Here is a 16,651-nt window from a genome sequence, read left to right on the forward strand (position 1 = left end):
TTACAGGCAGCAAGCTTAGTTGAATGCAGTCTCCCATACATTGCAAAACACTATACATCGTGTCTTGACAAATTCAAAACTTTCCGGGCCCTACTTGCAAATGTGGGCCATGTTTTAATTTCCTGATTTGCTAAATGGGAGACTACTTTTATTTTGGCGCCAGGGTTTATATTCTGTCCTAGTCTTGCCCTTGCGTGGAAGGTATATCCTCTGCGTTCTTGCTAGCGGACCCAGGTGGTCCATCTAACAGCTCAGGACTGGACCGTCTGCAGCTCTTCAGCCTGCATGAATCAGCACTTCCTGCTGCTACAGTCTGGAGTCCCCCAGTCTATTCCAGCCAGAGAATAAACTGTGTGTACTATTCAGCAGAGTCGGAGTACTATCTCACATAGCGTGCTCTCCCCTCACTCCTGGGCCCCAGCTCCCCCCCCCAACCGAGACACTGCAAACTTGCCAACCAATTTATAAATTATGTTGTTGACACTGGAGTGTGTCAACAACTTTCGAGTTAGCATGGCATCACCTCGGGGAATGTGTAAATTTTTACCGTGGCATCTGTACTCTTGTTACAGGTGCACACTTAAAAGTGCTGGGCACCAGTAGTCTGCCAGCTCAGAAGGACGACAATGACTAGCAGCTGCCATACACTGAGGCTGCCCGACGGGAGACACAACTTACAATAGTTGCTTATGAGAAGCAAGCCGGGCAGTAACTGCGCCTCTTTTACTGCTAGTCTTGCTTCTCGTAATCAAGGACTATAAGTATAAAGTGCATGTTTACGCACCGCAAGTTTTCGAAATACATAAATAAAAGGCATTGTCATTTACAATGCCAATAGCCGAAATTCTTGCCAATGCAAGACCTATTGCATTGCAAATGCTTGTTTGTTCTGGGTTAAATCTGATGAGGAAAAAAAACGTCCCTGAAATTAATGCCGTGGGCCCCACCTGCAAACACCAGCTCAAATTAGGCACTTGCTATCATAATAAGGCATGCTCCAATATTAAAGGCGGAGAACGTGCGATCTAAAATTCTGTTTGTCAGATGTACGTTTTGGAGACAATGTTCTAATCTCATGTTCCCGACCTGGCGAAATGCTGTGATCTTGGAACAATAGGGGAGGGGAGGAGAGTAGAGTCTAGTGGTTAGAGCTGCCCACTTTGATAAAGGTCAACCAGGTTCTATCTGGGCCTGTACTCAACATCCTGTGATTCTGGGCAAACTCCATAAGCGCCCTGTTAATTGAAGCAACAGATCCTGTAAGGTGCAGTTACTTCTCGCAAGAAACGCTCTAATGCCCCAGGTCACCTCTATTAAAAATCAGAACGCTCTATCTCGCTTCCTGAGACCAAATCAATATTACTCGCTCCAGGATTAGACATTTGTTGTGAAGTGGTGTAAGGCTAAACACGTTACCAAAAAGGAGCTATGGCCTCGGGCAGGGGGTTCAAGGTGATGTCATTGTTTCCTGCAGGAAGTGAGTGAGGACCAAGGGGCCTGTCGCGTGAAACCGGACCCCAACCTGCCTTCTGTTGAAAGTAGGGGACCCACAGACCAGACGTAATTACAACATTTCTGGGGTATTCCTAGAAAATACATGTTTACCTCAAGCCGGCTGCTGCAGGGTGCTCACAGCTGGCATCTGGCCCTTGGTCTGTGTCTGGCTGTCTGCCTGCCTCAGACTGCCAGAAGCCCCTCGCCTGACTGTTTATAGGCCTTCACAGATACACATGTGCCTGCCTGAATGCCCGAATGGCTTTAACTGCCTTTGTGGCTGCATCTGTCTGCCTGCAGTGGCCTGTGACCTGTGATTCCTCTGCGGATTTTCTCAGGCCTGATCTGACTTCCTTCATGCCTGCTTCTGGCTACCTCTTGGTGCTTGCATCTACCTTTGTGCCAGTTCAGTTCCCCCTCAGTACGTGTGCCTGCTTCTGACTGCAAGCCGGCTGCAGCAGGGTGTTAACAGCTGGCACCTAGTCCTTGGTCTGTGTCTTGCCTCACACAGCCAGCCAGAAGACCCTTCGTCTGACTGTCCCTAGGCCTCCATGACTGCGCGGGTATCCGAATGTCTGACTGTGTGAGTGCTTGCATCTGTCTGCCTGCACAGATACATGTGATTCCTCTCCAACCTCCATGCTTCAGCTGACTTGCTGCATGCCTGCTTCTGAATGGTGCCTGCTTCTACCTGTGGGCCAGTTCTGTTCCGCCTAAGTCTGTATGCCTGCTTCTGATTGCAGGCAGGTTTTTCCCTTTGTGTATACTTCTTTCTGTTTGTGTACGCCCCTCGATCTGCATGACTGAGTGACTGCCTAACAGCCTTCCATCTTCAATGTTGCCTGCGCACCTCTGATTGCTTCAAAGACTACGTACGTGCCTGCCAGAACGGACAACAAGCATTTACAATGCAATGGTCTCGGTATTGTTAAAGTTGGAGCTATTGGCATTGCTCATGACATTATTTTTATTTATGTTTTTGTTTTTAAAACATAAATAAATGGCATTGTCATTTACAATGCCAATAGCTTAATCGCTCGCAAATGCGAGACCTATTGCATTTGCACCCACAGAGCCACACACACAAAGCCACACACACAAGTTCAAGTTCAAGAATTTATATAGCGCACTACTCACCCAGAGGGTCTCAAGGCGCTTGGGGATGGGGTTCATTATTTGTCGAATAGCCAGGTTTTAAGTTCTTTTCTGAAGGAGGTGTGGTTCTGTGTAAGGCGGAGGTGAGTGGGGAGTGAGTTTCAGGTCTTGGCCGCCAAGTAGGAGAAGGCTCTACCTCCCATGGTGGATCTTTGGATACGTGGGACTGCGGCGAGGCCTTGATTGGAGGATCTCAGTTGGCGGGTGGGTGTGTAGAAGGATAGTCGAGTGTTGAGGCATTCGGGACCTAGTTTGTAGAGGGCCTTGTGTGCGTGGGTGAGGAGACGGAATGTTATTCTCTTGTTGACGGGAAGCCAGTGGAGGTCTTTCAGGTGGCCGGTAATGTTATTTTGGCGAGGGATGTCCAAATTGAGTCTCGCTGATGCGTTTTGGATGCGTTGGAGTTTTTTCTGTAATTTGGCTGTAATTCTGGCGTAGAGGGTGTTTCCGTAGTCTAGTCGACTCGTAACCAGAGCGTGGGTGACAGTCTTTCTTGTTTCGGCAGGGATCCAGAGGACCAGCAGCAGAGAGGACCCCAAAACAATAAAAGATACCACCCAGCTGCCATCAAGAAACCCCAACATGGTTCTTGACCCATGACCGCAAGATTTATCGGACTCTAAAGGCAGCATGTGTCAGGTCGCTTGTAAGTAGTGAGATAGGTGCGTGGTGGGTTCGACAGCTACACCAGAGCGCTGCACTAGTCAGGTAGAAAATGTATCTTTAAAAAATCATATGGTAGAAGCACACTACTCATACATGCGTTACTTGATCCCAAGCTTCACAATCACAAGGCACTCTCAAATTTGCTTCATACAATGTAATAAAGATTCATCACATCTTATTCATGTTTGTTTTCTTTACTTTTCAGTGTTCCGTTAATTATTTCATCATTAACGTTTCAGTAATTCATTCGCTGATTTCTTAATTATTGTTATGCCCAATGCATTTCAAGCAAAAATGCCCTTCCTCAGGGGACTTCGTTCTGCAAAATTGAAATAATAATATGTCGGTACATTTTCTTACGAACGTGCAAACACATATTCTCCATACAGTATTAACCTTCAAACATTATATATAACTGTAAATGTTGCCTACCACCTTATAACCCCTGTGTGAATAACGCGCTGTCTGATACACCTCTACCATGGTGCCTTCACATTTAACCTATGCGTGTCCACTTACATGTGTTCTATCAATGGTCTTCACTCGAGGTGTTTCAATGCTTGTTCCTCGCTGTTAATAATAAAGCACTGAAGTTACTCTTACTGTCCACATACTGCTGTTGGTACCCACCGTATTTATCAAGCTACAACTTCTTACCGAGTGATTTAAACAGGAACGCTTCTAGCGGTTCCTCCTCTCTTCCGCTTGTTCGAGTGTTTAGGCGTGCGTCGCTCTAGCCAAATGTACTCTATTGTGCGGGCCGATCCGATCACGTGATATGGATTTGGGTAACTAAGCTAGAAAACGGACTTTTGTCTGAATATACCGCACCTCTAATAACTTCTACTCGCACCCATGGTTGCCATCAGAACTAATGGCCTCTGTGTGTCACTAAGGTATCTAAAGCGTGCTGCAATTATATGCAATGTGAATACTTAATAAAAAATATACATCATACATGCAAAATGTTGCATTTTACACATATTCATAAAAACAACCTTTACATGTCATCCATTCTCATCAATTGTAAAGTACAGTTGAATATTGTCCATTTATATAAAGCAGCTAAATTCTGACCGTTCATTTAACCCTTTCGGGTACAGGGTGCACAGAAAGTTCATCCAAAATGTCTCTCTCCTAAGTAGTTGAGTGTTATTGTCTATTCCTGGTCGAGATGTCACCAATTCTAATATACAGAATTTTAGTTGTGAAGGATTGTGCTTAGCTTCATTGAATGAACTGCCACCGTAGATTTTTGATTTTTCAATCTAATGTTGCTCTTATGTTCCGTTAGTCTGGTTTTTATTTTTCTTTGGGTTTTGCCCACATAGGACAATCCACACGGACATTTCAGCATGTATATCAAATTGCTGCTATTGCATGTACCTGATACCTTTAACTTAACTGGTGTACCTTTGGTGGGATGATTGATTACACTTCCTTTGATAATCGCGGAGCAATTACCACAATTGTGACATGGCATTGTGCCTTTGTAATTCTCTGTATCCAGCTTTTTTGGATGTTTGATGAGTTCCTTGATATTCTTTGTTCTTTCATATGCATATATTGGGGAGTTTGAAAAGATGCCTTTAAAATCTTCTTCCAACGCTAGTAATGGCCAGTGTTTATTTATTGTTTTTTTGATGCTGTGACTGCGTGTGGAGAATTTTGACACAAATACACATCTTTTGTCTTCTGATTTTGTTTTGGATGATAATAGATGTTTTCTTTGCAATTTATCTGCTCTTTCCTCTTCTGTTGAGGCAATTCTCTTTATTCTCCCCAATATATGCATATGAAAGAACAAAGAATATCAAGGAACTCATCAAACATCCAAAAAAGCTGGATACAGAGAATTACAAAGGCACAATGCCATGTCACAATTGTGGTAATTGCTCCGCGATTATCAAAGGAAGTGTAATCAATCATCCCACCAAAGGTACACCAGTTAAATTAAAGGTATCAGGTACATGCGATAGCAGCAATTTGATATACATGCTGAAATGTCCGTGTGGATTGTCCTATGTGGGCAAAACCCAAAGAAAAATAAAAACCAGACTAACGGAACATAAGAGCAACATTAGATTGAAAAATCAGAAATCTACGGTGGCAGTTCACTTCAATGAAGCTAAGCACAATCCTTCACAACTAAAATTCTGTATATTAGAATTGGTGACATCTCGACCAGGAATAGACAATAACACTCAACTACTTAGGAGAGAGACATTTTGGATGAACTTTCTGTGCACCCTGTACCCGAAAGGGTTAAATGAACGGTCAGAATTTAGCTGCTTTATATAAATGGACAATATTCAACTGTACTTTACAATTGATGAGAATGGATGACATGTAAAGGTTGTTTTTATGAATATGTGTAAAATGCAACATTTTGCATGTATGATGTATATTTTTTATTAAGTATTCACATTGCAAATAATTGCAGCACGCTTTAGATACCTTAGTGACACACAGAGGCCATTAGTTCTGATGGCAACCATGGGTGCGAGTAGAAGTTATTAGAGGTGCGGTATATTCAGACAAAAGTCCGTTTTCTAGCTTAGTTACCCAAATCCATATCACGTGATCGGATCGGCCCGCACAATAGAGTACATTTGGCTAGAGCGACGCACGCCTAAACACTCGAACAAGCGGAAGAGAGGAGGAACCGCTAGAAGCGTTCCTGTTTAAATCACTCGGTAAGAAGTTGTAGCTTGATAAATACGGTGGGTACCAACAGCAGTATGTGGACAGTAAGAGTAACTTCAGTGCTTTATTATTAACAGCGAGGAACAAGCATTGAAACACCTCGAGTGAAGACCATTGATAGAACACATGTAAGTGGACACGCATAGGTTAAATGTGAAGGCACCATGGTAGAGGTGTATCAGACAGCGCGTTATTCACACAGGGGTTATAAGGTGGTAGGCAACATTTACAGTTATATATAATGTTTGAAGGTTAATACTGTATGGAGAATATGTGTTTGCACGTTCGTAAGAAAATGTTCCGACATATTATTATTTCAATTTTGCAGAACGAAGTCCCCTGAGGAAGGGCATTTTTGCTTGAAATGCATTGGTCATAACAATAATTAAGAAATCAGCGAATGAATTACTGAAACGTTAATGATGAAATAATTAACGGAACACTGAAAAGTAAAGAAAACAAACATGAATAAGATGTGATGAATCTTTATTACATTGTATGAAGCAAATTTGAGAGTGCCTTGTGATTGTGAAGCTTGGGATCAAGTAACGCATGTATGAGTTATAATATCTCCCATGCTCAGTGGGAGTATCACAGGTGCACCAACCACACAGATGAAATTGTGATAAAAATTAGAAAAAACAGAGCAACAGAGTGCGGAGCCACACCCAGAGTGGTATAAGAAGCACACTACTGTCATACGAGTCATGACACCTGTTTAGCGCCTAATGTTGGGTGTGGGGATACACGTGTCATTATATAAACCTCGTCAACGCCGCCATCCATCACATGTTCACGGAAAGAATAGAAGCAGGCAGAGATCCCATGTCGCCCATCTTTTACAAAGTCGATGCTAGAAACACGAATTTGGCCTTATATGTCCTTGAAGCTACTCTTTACATAGCGTTGTTCTTACAGACCCCTACAAGTAGACCGGCAAAATGTCATGGTTTAGTCCTCTCGAGCCCCCAGGACTCTTATTTAGCATTGCCTCAAATGGCACCCATCAGTGCATTTGAAATGGAATAGTGACCAATGCTACACAGACGGCATAGTCTGCCTTCTGTACTTTAAATTCTCTTTTCCATAGGATCACATGCGCCTGCAATACTCGGAATGTCCTCCACAGAGGACAACATGGGTTTGACATGTTTCCTTGCTCTAGTCTAGTCTAACCCATTTGCACTTGGCATTCCCATAAACACAAGTCCACCTGTACATGCCGTGTCCCAGTCCTCATTGGCATGCCAGCATTTGGCATGCTAAAGTCATCAACGTTTCAACTGCACTTGACCAGCCCCCAGGACCCAAGGGGCCAACTGGGCTACTTGTCATCCACACTGCGCAGGTCCACCAAGATCCCACGGGTCCATATTTACTTGGTATGCTCAAGGCCCAGATGCACTTACAAATAATTGTGCATTTAGAACGAGCAACGGAACCAGATGTTCAAGAGAGTCACTTGACCAGATCCGGGCCCATCGAGCAGCGACAGCATCCCCTCTGTGCAAGTTGGTCTCCATACCCCTTGCATTATTGGCCCTTGGCAGACCCTCGCCCACAACCTCCACTCTCCTGAGTACTCACCAAGAGTAGTTCTGCTCAGCCATGGCGGCTGCCATGAGTGCTGCCCCTCCGTGGGCATCGGCTCGCTGGCAGAGCACGGGTGAGACTCACTCCAGCGCCGCTCTGCTCCACTCCGGGGCCATGCTGTCCAGGATCTGCGGGAGACCAGCGGGTAGGACAGTGGGGGACCGTGATTGGGTAGCTCGCCTTTGTCTCTCCCTAACCGAGGCTGCGCGTTGTTTCTCCTCTGTGAGGGCGCGACAGGAGATTCACCTGCGCATCTCAAACTGCGCACGTAGGCGGGTTCATGTCTGCGCGTGGGTGCCATCTTGGAAACGGGCAAATAGGCTTTGGTTGTCTCGTTCTCTCAAACCTTTGACGAAACATTACTAAAGGCAGTGACGTCTTACATGCGCACACCCGGTCTTCTCACAGAAGTGTTCGGCCGCGCGCATTATTCGTTTGGTTCCCGACGTTCTCACGACTTTTATTTTGTTTTTTAATTTCACATCCAAACAGAGGACCTGGTATAAACCTCAGTGTGGAGGCGGGTAGGTGGAGGTTTGTCTGCAGCATATACGAGCAAAACTAGTAACAGAGAAAACAAGCCCCGTCCTTTTCAGACTGGGGGGCGTGTTTTTTGTTGAGTGACGGATGACGTCACGGCGAGAAAGAACACAAAAAACACGCCCCCCAATCCGAAAAAGACGGGGCTTAAACGGAGTGATGCCCCTCTCCTCCAATGGCTGGCCTCCGTTTAGGAAGCCAGCCAATGGAGAAGAGGGGTGGGTTAAAGCCCCCATACTAAGAAACATTAAATCTCGGAGCGAGACTGCACAAGCGCAGCCTACGGTGCGAGACCTAAAAAGGAAACATTAGCAAGGTGGGACAATGGCCTAAACATAGAATAACACAGCTTGAAGAAAAAGTTGAAATATGCTCAAACTTTGTGCAAACGAGTACATGTGTTTCTAAGTGAAACAGCCACAGTTTGTACGAAAAAGAACATCCTCTGTACAAGGGAGGAATGTGTAAGAGAAAGGGAGACTAGTGCACGAGTGATATGTTGGCTTGTACAGAGTGAGCTGCATTTTAGCTTCTGCTGTGATCTGCATTAAAAGCTTTCTGCTGCAGGCATGAGGTTGGTGTAATATGAGAGGGTTACTCTCTCAGGCTTAAGATAGCGCCCCTTCCCAGTACATCTCCCTCGGCCCGGCAGTGCTTGTACCTGGCTCTTTTATGTATCAGTCACACTCTCCTGCTCTGAGCCATGATGTATCTGTATAATGGGCTCAAGAGGGTGCAGTGTGTGACTGCATCTGCCTGTGTGGACAATGCTGAAGGCCCGACGGCTCACCAATTTATCTTCTACTTTCTACATTTCATCATGCTAGTTGTAGCCCATTAGCTGCTCTGCATGGCTACTTAGTTCCCCAGTGCTCATTTTATAGCAGTAAAAAGGGTGCCATTGTCCTTGTTAGAAAGTTTATTTGAAATGGCAAAAATGCATGTTGCCATTGATTATAATGCACACATTCAAACTCTCTCAATTTAGACGGCACAATCTTTTACGCTAAAAATGATGCTATTTTCGAGTTTTTTCGCTTGAGTAATTATGCAGACCAGAGCAAGCAGATGTGTGAAATAAATTTGTGGAATTTTTTTTTTGTAAATCTCCTTTGTAGGTATTCTTTGAAGTTGGCACGTACGCATGTTTATTTTTATTGACACCATTTCCTATATTATCAAAAGTCAGAGTGGATTTCATAATGCAAAACAATGCTGGTCATGTGCTGAAAACATGTTTCATTGTTGACGATTTCTTATACCATGGTTGAACAGTCTTAGGGCCCTTTGGTCATGTGGCAAATGATTAATGTCTGCAAAAAAGCTGGCCTCTAAAGAAAGTTTCACAAGGGATGGACTTAGGGTGACCAAGTGGCATGGTTGCAAATTCAGGACCGTGAGTGCAAAAATTCAGGACGAAGGGTCAAAATTCAGGACAAAAATTCAGGACAGAAGGACAAAATTCAGGACTAAAAATTTGCAACAAAAGGTATGTTTTATAGACACATCAGAGGAGGTTGCGCATTAATATACAAGTAAGTAAATAGGCAACCAACATAAGTACAAGTCAAAATAAGTTTAAATTAGGTTGAGACACCATGCACTTCACATTTTTCGGTATGCGCACATCTTTGAGCAACTTTGCAGGTCTTTTTGTGGTATATCATATGATTTAAAAATGTTGAAGCACTAGGTAATGACAAAGCTAGCCCTTTTTAGGCAACAGCTGTTATAAAAAATAAAACAATTGATAAAAGCATCCTCCTTAATATTTTGCAATTAAACTTTTACAAACATCTTCTCACAACCGACCTTGCACTATTTCCCCAAGGAATATCACCTACAGTACTCCAGTAAATCAAGACCTTTTGTTTGCTCTCTTTCATTCTAATTGTGAAGATAACCGCGCTGCTATACTACCTTGATCTTGAAGTTCTTTTGGCCGGTGGGATTTGTTGAAACTTTCAGTGATAGGACAACTTCGGCAAAGATTAATGCAAGAAGCGAATGTTGGCAGTAGTTTTACATGCAATGGTGAAATGGCACGCAAACTATAACGTGGATATGTAGCTCATGTGGAAGACAAATATATTGCATCATCAGGTAGCGAAATGGCACTTGATGGTGAAACATTTTTTGCATTTCGTTTTAGATGCAGAACTAAATATGTAAAGAAAGCAGCCCTTCTGTAAACCGATAGCATCTCGGATGTTTCAAAATTGTGTATGTGTCCTAATCTGTTATGCTTGTGACTTGCTTTCAAACACTGGAGATTTGTTTTTTTTGCATGCCTTAGTATAAAACATCTGTGAGGTAGCATGCCTTCTTACATTCACGTTCACAACATATCACTGCATTGCCTCATTTAAAGTAGAGTATACAAACCGAGAAACGCAAGCAAGATAGCCACACGAAGCAACTCAGAGAGATTAATGAAGGGGGGGATGGGCAGTGAGCCAAGATAACAAACATTTGGAGATAAGCCCTCGCATTTGCAGTTACAGCAGAAAGAAGAAATCTTTCACTTCAGACAGCTACTGAACTCTAGCAATTAACACCCATTTCGCATTCCAAGAAGCCTTTACATGTGCAGATTAACTACTTGCCCGCATTTCCATTTCTTTGAAGCAGCCCGGCCCCCAGCTGCCCATCCCTCTGAATCACTTCACTAGAGACCCCCTCCCTTCTGCTGAACCATCTCAACTTCTGAATACTTGTCCTATACCAAAGCTAGAATTATGGACAAATGCTGTCCATGGAAACTTCCTTCACGGACAACTGACATTATGGTAAAATCACGGACAGTCCGTGAAAATTACGGACGGGTGGTCACCCAAATGGACTTCTCTTTTCCACCCCTTCTCCCCCCTCCATTTCTGATGATCTTTACGATGCTCAAGTCTCCTTCCTACCCCCACAACCCGGGGGAGGGGTAATCTCCAGCACAGTGCAAGATCTTCTTGCCTTGGGTCATCTGCTAACACCTGCTGGGCCCAATAGAAAGAGAGGACGGACTGACGCACAGGGCCGCAGCACGGCGTGCCCGGGCATGTCTGGCCAGGACGAGGCACTTCCGCCTTCCGCTCTCCTGCTCGCTCCTTTACGTATACGGTATTTATTTATCTCAGAGGGCGGGCCCGGCAGGCTGTGGGAATCCCCGCAGTCTGACTCCGCCCCGGCCGCTGGTATCCGAGGCGCCTCACGCTGCAGGCGCAGAAGCCTACGAGGCAGCGGCGGCAGAGCACCTGTTGGCAGGCCCTGTACAAGACAGCGATCGTAGCACCCACAGCCGACCACGGAGGACAGACGGCCGAGCACTGAGCGCAGAGAACAGGCCCCAGACCTCCCCTGCAGCTCCATGAGCAAAGCCTTCACCATGATTCCGAAGAGGAAGTCGAGGAAAACTGCCCAACAAATGGATATCATGTCTTCAGCTGGTAAGTCATGGATGGGAGCTCGCCATAAGTGGTGTTACTCTCCTTATCGCATTCAATATTTCTATTTCTCACCTGTTTAGTGACTAAAATATCTATTTTTTAATTTTAACTATTAGGAGCGTACTCGCGAAGCGTCTGTTTTGAGGCATATTAATTGTTGGAACTGTATGTGCATGTCAGCTCCTAGATGCTATATAGGGTTTAGTAATGAATGTTCAAGGAGACCATGTAACCTGGAGTGACCTACAACTGCCATCTGAACCCTTCACTCGGCTCTTGATTGGGGTTCTTAGACCAGCGTCGACTCTCCGTTGAATGGTTTGACTTGCAGGGTAAACTCGAATACATTAAGGGCATGCCATTAGGAAAATAATGCATATCCGACCGAGAGTACGTTTAAGATTGTTTGTTCTATTTAACCTATCATTTGGATGTCAGTATAGCTCACTGTGCTAAATTGGAAAACAATGGGTGAGTAATAGGGCTATAGGGTCAAACAAGGACGAGATTAAACAAGGACACGGGTTATTAAGCAGCAGATAATGACAGGGAGGTGATGCCACGGGTAGTTGGCGTGGGTGGAGTAAGCTGCCACTGACCTGGATAATGCACTGAGTCACCAAGAACACACCAATGCAGGGCCCTTAATCAACCTGTAAAAACCGTCACCTTAAACTCGAGGTGAGAGATGGCGTCTGCCCTGGTGTGACCCGAACTGTTCCTGCCGATTGGGTTATTTCAGGGTGAACATCTGCCCCTAGAGGTCTGTTGGTGTTCGTGCCGGGGAGTTCCCCATGGAGCATGGGCCATGCCAATTTGAGGTGGAAAAGGCCACCGTTTCCCTTATGTTTTCAAATGTGCATTTTTCGTGTGGAATTGCTTCGTCAATATTCTGCTTAAAAACGCAACTGTTTTTAATTCGTTTCATATTCCTGTATTTTATATCGTTTTATAAGTATTTCGGTTCTGTACAAAAATTGCTCCAAAAAGTGCAGTATTCCAAACCCTGGAGAAACAGCTAAATACCGATGTTTTTGACAAAACATTGAAGTGTAGAGTAGCATTTATTTCCCAATAGCACACAATATATCCACGTAAAAATACATTTTCCAATATATTTTTCATTTTCAGTGCTATACGCAGGCTCCTTTTTTGTATCGAATATCATCAGCAACTCCTCTGTTTCGTGTATTTTTTCAGTTTGTACCGCTTTTGTCGTATTGTCCCCACTTGGTAGTGCTGCTGTACGCGTCCCATGTGTTGCCAAAGCTTTATCTCCATTAATGTAGATAATTTGAGCAGGAAAACCACTCATTTAAAAAAAAATCACGGTCATATATTAGTGGCCCTTGACATATTCTCTCTCACCGGAACTTGAACAGCACAGTGATGTTATTTTTGTAACTACACGGCTTTTATATAGTATTGATGTAGTAAAACGTGACAAGTTGTAGTAATGACCCTGATGAAATTGTTTTTGTGAAAGAACATTTGTAAAACTAGACCTGATTGACGCCTGAGATAGTCACATTTCTTATTCGGTTATGCCAACTTCTCGATTCTAAACAAACTACGACAGGCACACCGATGCAGTACTCCAAGTTAAAGTGCGAGTTGCCCTAAAAAAGTGTGTTAAACAGTGACCAATCTCAGAATTTCAATTTTTGTGTTGAGGAGTCGAGACTTTTTGTGAAGGTTCCGCTGTTGATTTACATGAGCGCTCAATTAGTCCCAGTTAGTAGTTGTAGGGTAGCAGAATACGGAATTTCTGAGCCTTCATTCCATCGTAGGAAGTGCATGCAGAACCTTGCTATGCAGGTTTCATTTTGTAAATGTTTTCAATCCACGATGGCCTTTTAGCCTTAAAGTGTTAACTGAAAAATTGTCGCAGAAGTTACGAATTTCTCTGCCTGCTCTAAAGTGAAAAACTTCACAAATCACGTGAAGCTGTAAAATATGCAATATACCTTTAAAAAGAGTTGTGGCATGAACCCTCTTGCTTAAAATGTCAAAGTCCATTTACTAATGCTTTTTCTCTCAAATGTTTCTTGCAGAGAAGAAAGCCATTGCGGACTGTGCCTCGCAGCTGCAGGAAATTGGCGACAGACTGGATCTAAAGCAGAAAATTATCAATGTACTTTCGAAGCTCCTCAACCCTGGGACTTGATGGCAGCTTTCTGGGCAGAAAAACCAAAAATATTTATAAAAAAGGATAAAATGCTGCACATCTCTCATAAAAATACCCCAAAACAAAAAGGGACTACTAGACACGCCAGCATGCGGATAAAATGATGGCGAGAGCCTTCTACATTGAAGAGGTGGAGTCAAACATGAAGAAGCACATGGCAGTATTTGTGGACTAAAGGAGTGTGGCAAGTGGTACCCCACAGACTGCTGATGAACTGTGAACTATACCATAATGTGCTGCATGGAGGATGTCTTATCGAGGAGCTGCAATGGAGAACCCTGTTATTTTCTTATTGGGAAATTTTGCAGCATTGCACCTGCAACAAGAGACATGACTGTAAATCCATGGGATGTGTGTGTTTTTGAACTATAGAATCCTGCATACGTACGTGTACTGAGAATGATATGCTGTACGGTCATGGCCGAGCACGTCTGATAAGGCCTTGATCTGAAAATACTGTAATCTGATGTCAAATCGTGTGAGAAGCACTGTTAAGAAATGTGCAATTAACAAGTTCTTCTTCGGATACAAAAAATGGGAGTTCAAGTGAGTCTTCCCCGATTTCTATATTAGACTTATTCTTAAAGCACACGGAAATGGACAACTTTATTTATCAATTACCGATGTTATTTTTTATTTCTATTAAAGCCGAAAGTTGAGTTTTCATTGGTCGTATACCAGTTCGATGATACTACATTGTTATTGTGCCATGCTTTTAATTCTGAAGGTGTTGAAATCAGTGAAGCATTTTGGTGAAGTTTGTGCCCTTCACACTTCCATACTGTTAAGAGTTTGATGGGATACTACAGAAATAGTTGTTTTGTACTATTTTAAGAACCATCTTCTGGGCAGAGGCATTTTTGAGACTGTCTTCCTGTGTGATGCGCTTGTGCCTTAATACTGAGGGTTTGTAGCAAGGGTTTTTGTTTAGGGATGTGCAGATGTAATGCTAGTTGTGTGCATAGCTTGGGTTTTCGGTGTGGGTCGTCTGTATGTAATTTAATGAGTGTGTGCGCGGTAAGCAAAAAATAAATGTGCTGGATGTGGCCCATTTACTGGTGTGAAAGTCAGCACTCCGAGGAATACCTGTTTTGTTTTTTTATGCGAATGTAGTTGAAGAGTGCATGTGTGTAGGGGCAGACTGGACCAATTGAGAAATAGGGAGACTTCCTGCCAAGTCAGTACCACCTGCCTGACTTGGGTGGAGTGTGGAACATGGATGACGTTGCCTGGCATGTGAATGACTCGTTGTAGGGCTCCGTCAGCTTTTCAGAGATACCTGCCTGGCAAAACGATCACATGTTCCTCTTTAAGACCATACTACTAATGAAGCTTTCTGTAAGAATCATGAAGGATATTTGTTGGCGGGAACTCTTTTTTTTTTTGTTTAAGAACTCCTACAGCACACTTTAAGTGCTCAGAATGAAGATAACCCAAGTTCCACTGAGATTTTATTGTGAATTTGTTGAACCATTTTTCTACATTTGACAAACAGGACGGCAAACTTGGTTAGATTAATGGGAAATAATGTAATGTGAATCTTACTATGAAATCACCACTGGCCACAATAGTTTCCGTATTGAATGCTTGAAAGAATGTTGAAGAAATAGTGTTTTGTTTGCACTTTCAGATGCACAAGGTGTATCACCATAACATAAAGAAAAGATAAGAGGCGCACATGTTTGTTGAAATTAATTAATTTTAAAACTATTTATTTACAATTTTTTAATATAATTTGGTATTTATTTGTATTAGGATGTGTACTTAGGTGATAAATTGTACTTAAACATTCAATGTAAGTGTGTTATCATTTTTTCTACCGTTTTCTTTATTATGTTTACAAAACATGAACGAAGATGCATTGTTTACAAACATTTAGGATTTTTGCTTTGAAACGACAAAACTTTACTGTTTTAAACACGTTTTCAATAGAGACCGCACAAAGGATAGGAATGTACCCAGACCCATAAAATGTTTTTTTGAAAAGAGTCTGAATGTATTTCTGAATGACCGTGCCCAATTCAATAAGCTGTGGCTTTGAAAGTTGAAAAAAAGGATGAGAATTGAATCTTCATATCTTATTTGTACTACGATGAAGTAATAAAAACATTAATTCAAAGAAACAAATTGTTATTCTTTCAATTAAAATCATACATTTTGGAAACTGGGACAGTTATGTGCGACCATTTCTAACAACATGATGGTAATATTGTGTATCCTGTTATTGGCTGGGTCACCATAATCGAACAAGATGAACAGTCAAAATATATTCTCTGTTACAGGTAAAGTCTCAACCCCTTTTACTTAGTGTGACAGGTAAATGCCTTGAGGTAAAAGGGGCATGCATGGTTAGTTAGAAGTAGAGGGGTTGAAACTTCAAAATTGCCTAATGAACACATTTCTGTCTGCCCATGAGAACATTTGGATTTATACAGATTTTCAGAAGAGCACAATTTGAAGCCCCCATTCGAGCTCTGAAAACGGACCACCTGGATCCCCACATCGAGTATTGCTATCATTTCTGTGTACCTCCTCACACCCAACAGTCTCAAGTAGGCCTACTAACTCTGACTGGAAGTTGACTTTTGCACTTACACAGCCTGCCCGAAAGGAACTATTCAAAGCCTCTTTGATCCCATAGTACAGACCCCGTGGGTCGTCACTGCGAGTAATTTCAGTGTAAGCCTCACCCCACCCCCTACGGCCAGCAAACTGTCAAGTAGGTCTAGTAAGTCACACTGATAATGCCTAAAGTAAGCCTGATCTCGGGTGGTGCCACCCTGCTGTTTATGCCATTTCATGCAAAAAAGGAAACAGTTGACAAAAGGATATATCATATTTTTGGAGGAAACCTCCATAGAAATAGATGTGC

At 43.1% G+C, this 16,651-nt stretch overlaps 1 long non-coding RNA gene across 1 annotated transcript; it reads left to right on the top strand.

Moving 5' to 3' along the window:
- The first annotated feature begins 11,366 nt into the window (after window positions 1-11,366).
- LOC144817938 (uncharacterized) lies at window positions 11,367-15,906 on the top strand. Its single transcript, XR_013607003.1, has 2 exons — window positions 11,367-11,591; window positions 13,646-15,906. It is a non-coding gene; the product is annotated as an uncharacterized LOC144817938 (long non-coding RNA).
- Window positions 15,907-16,651: the final 745 nt, after the last annotated feature.

Source organism: Lissotriton helveticus, chromosome 2_1, assembly GCF_964261635.1.
Source record: "Lissotriton helveticus chromosome 2_1, aLisHel1.1, whole genome shotgun sequence".
Taxonomy (NCBI): Eukaryota; Metazoa; Chordata; class Amphibia; order Caudata; family Salamandridae; genus Lissotriton; species Lissotriton helveticus.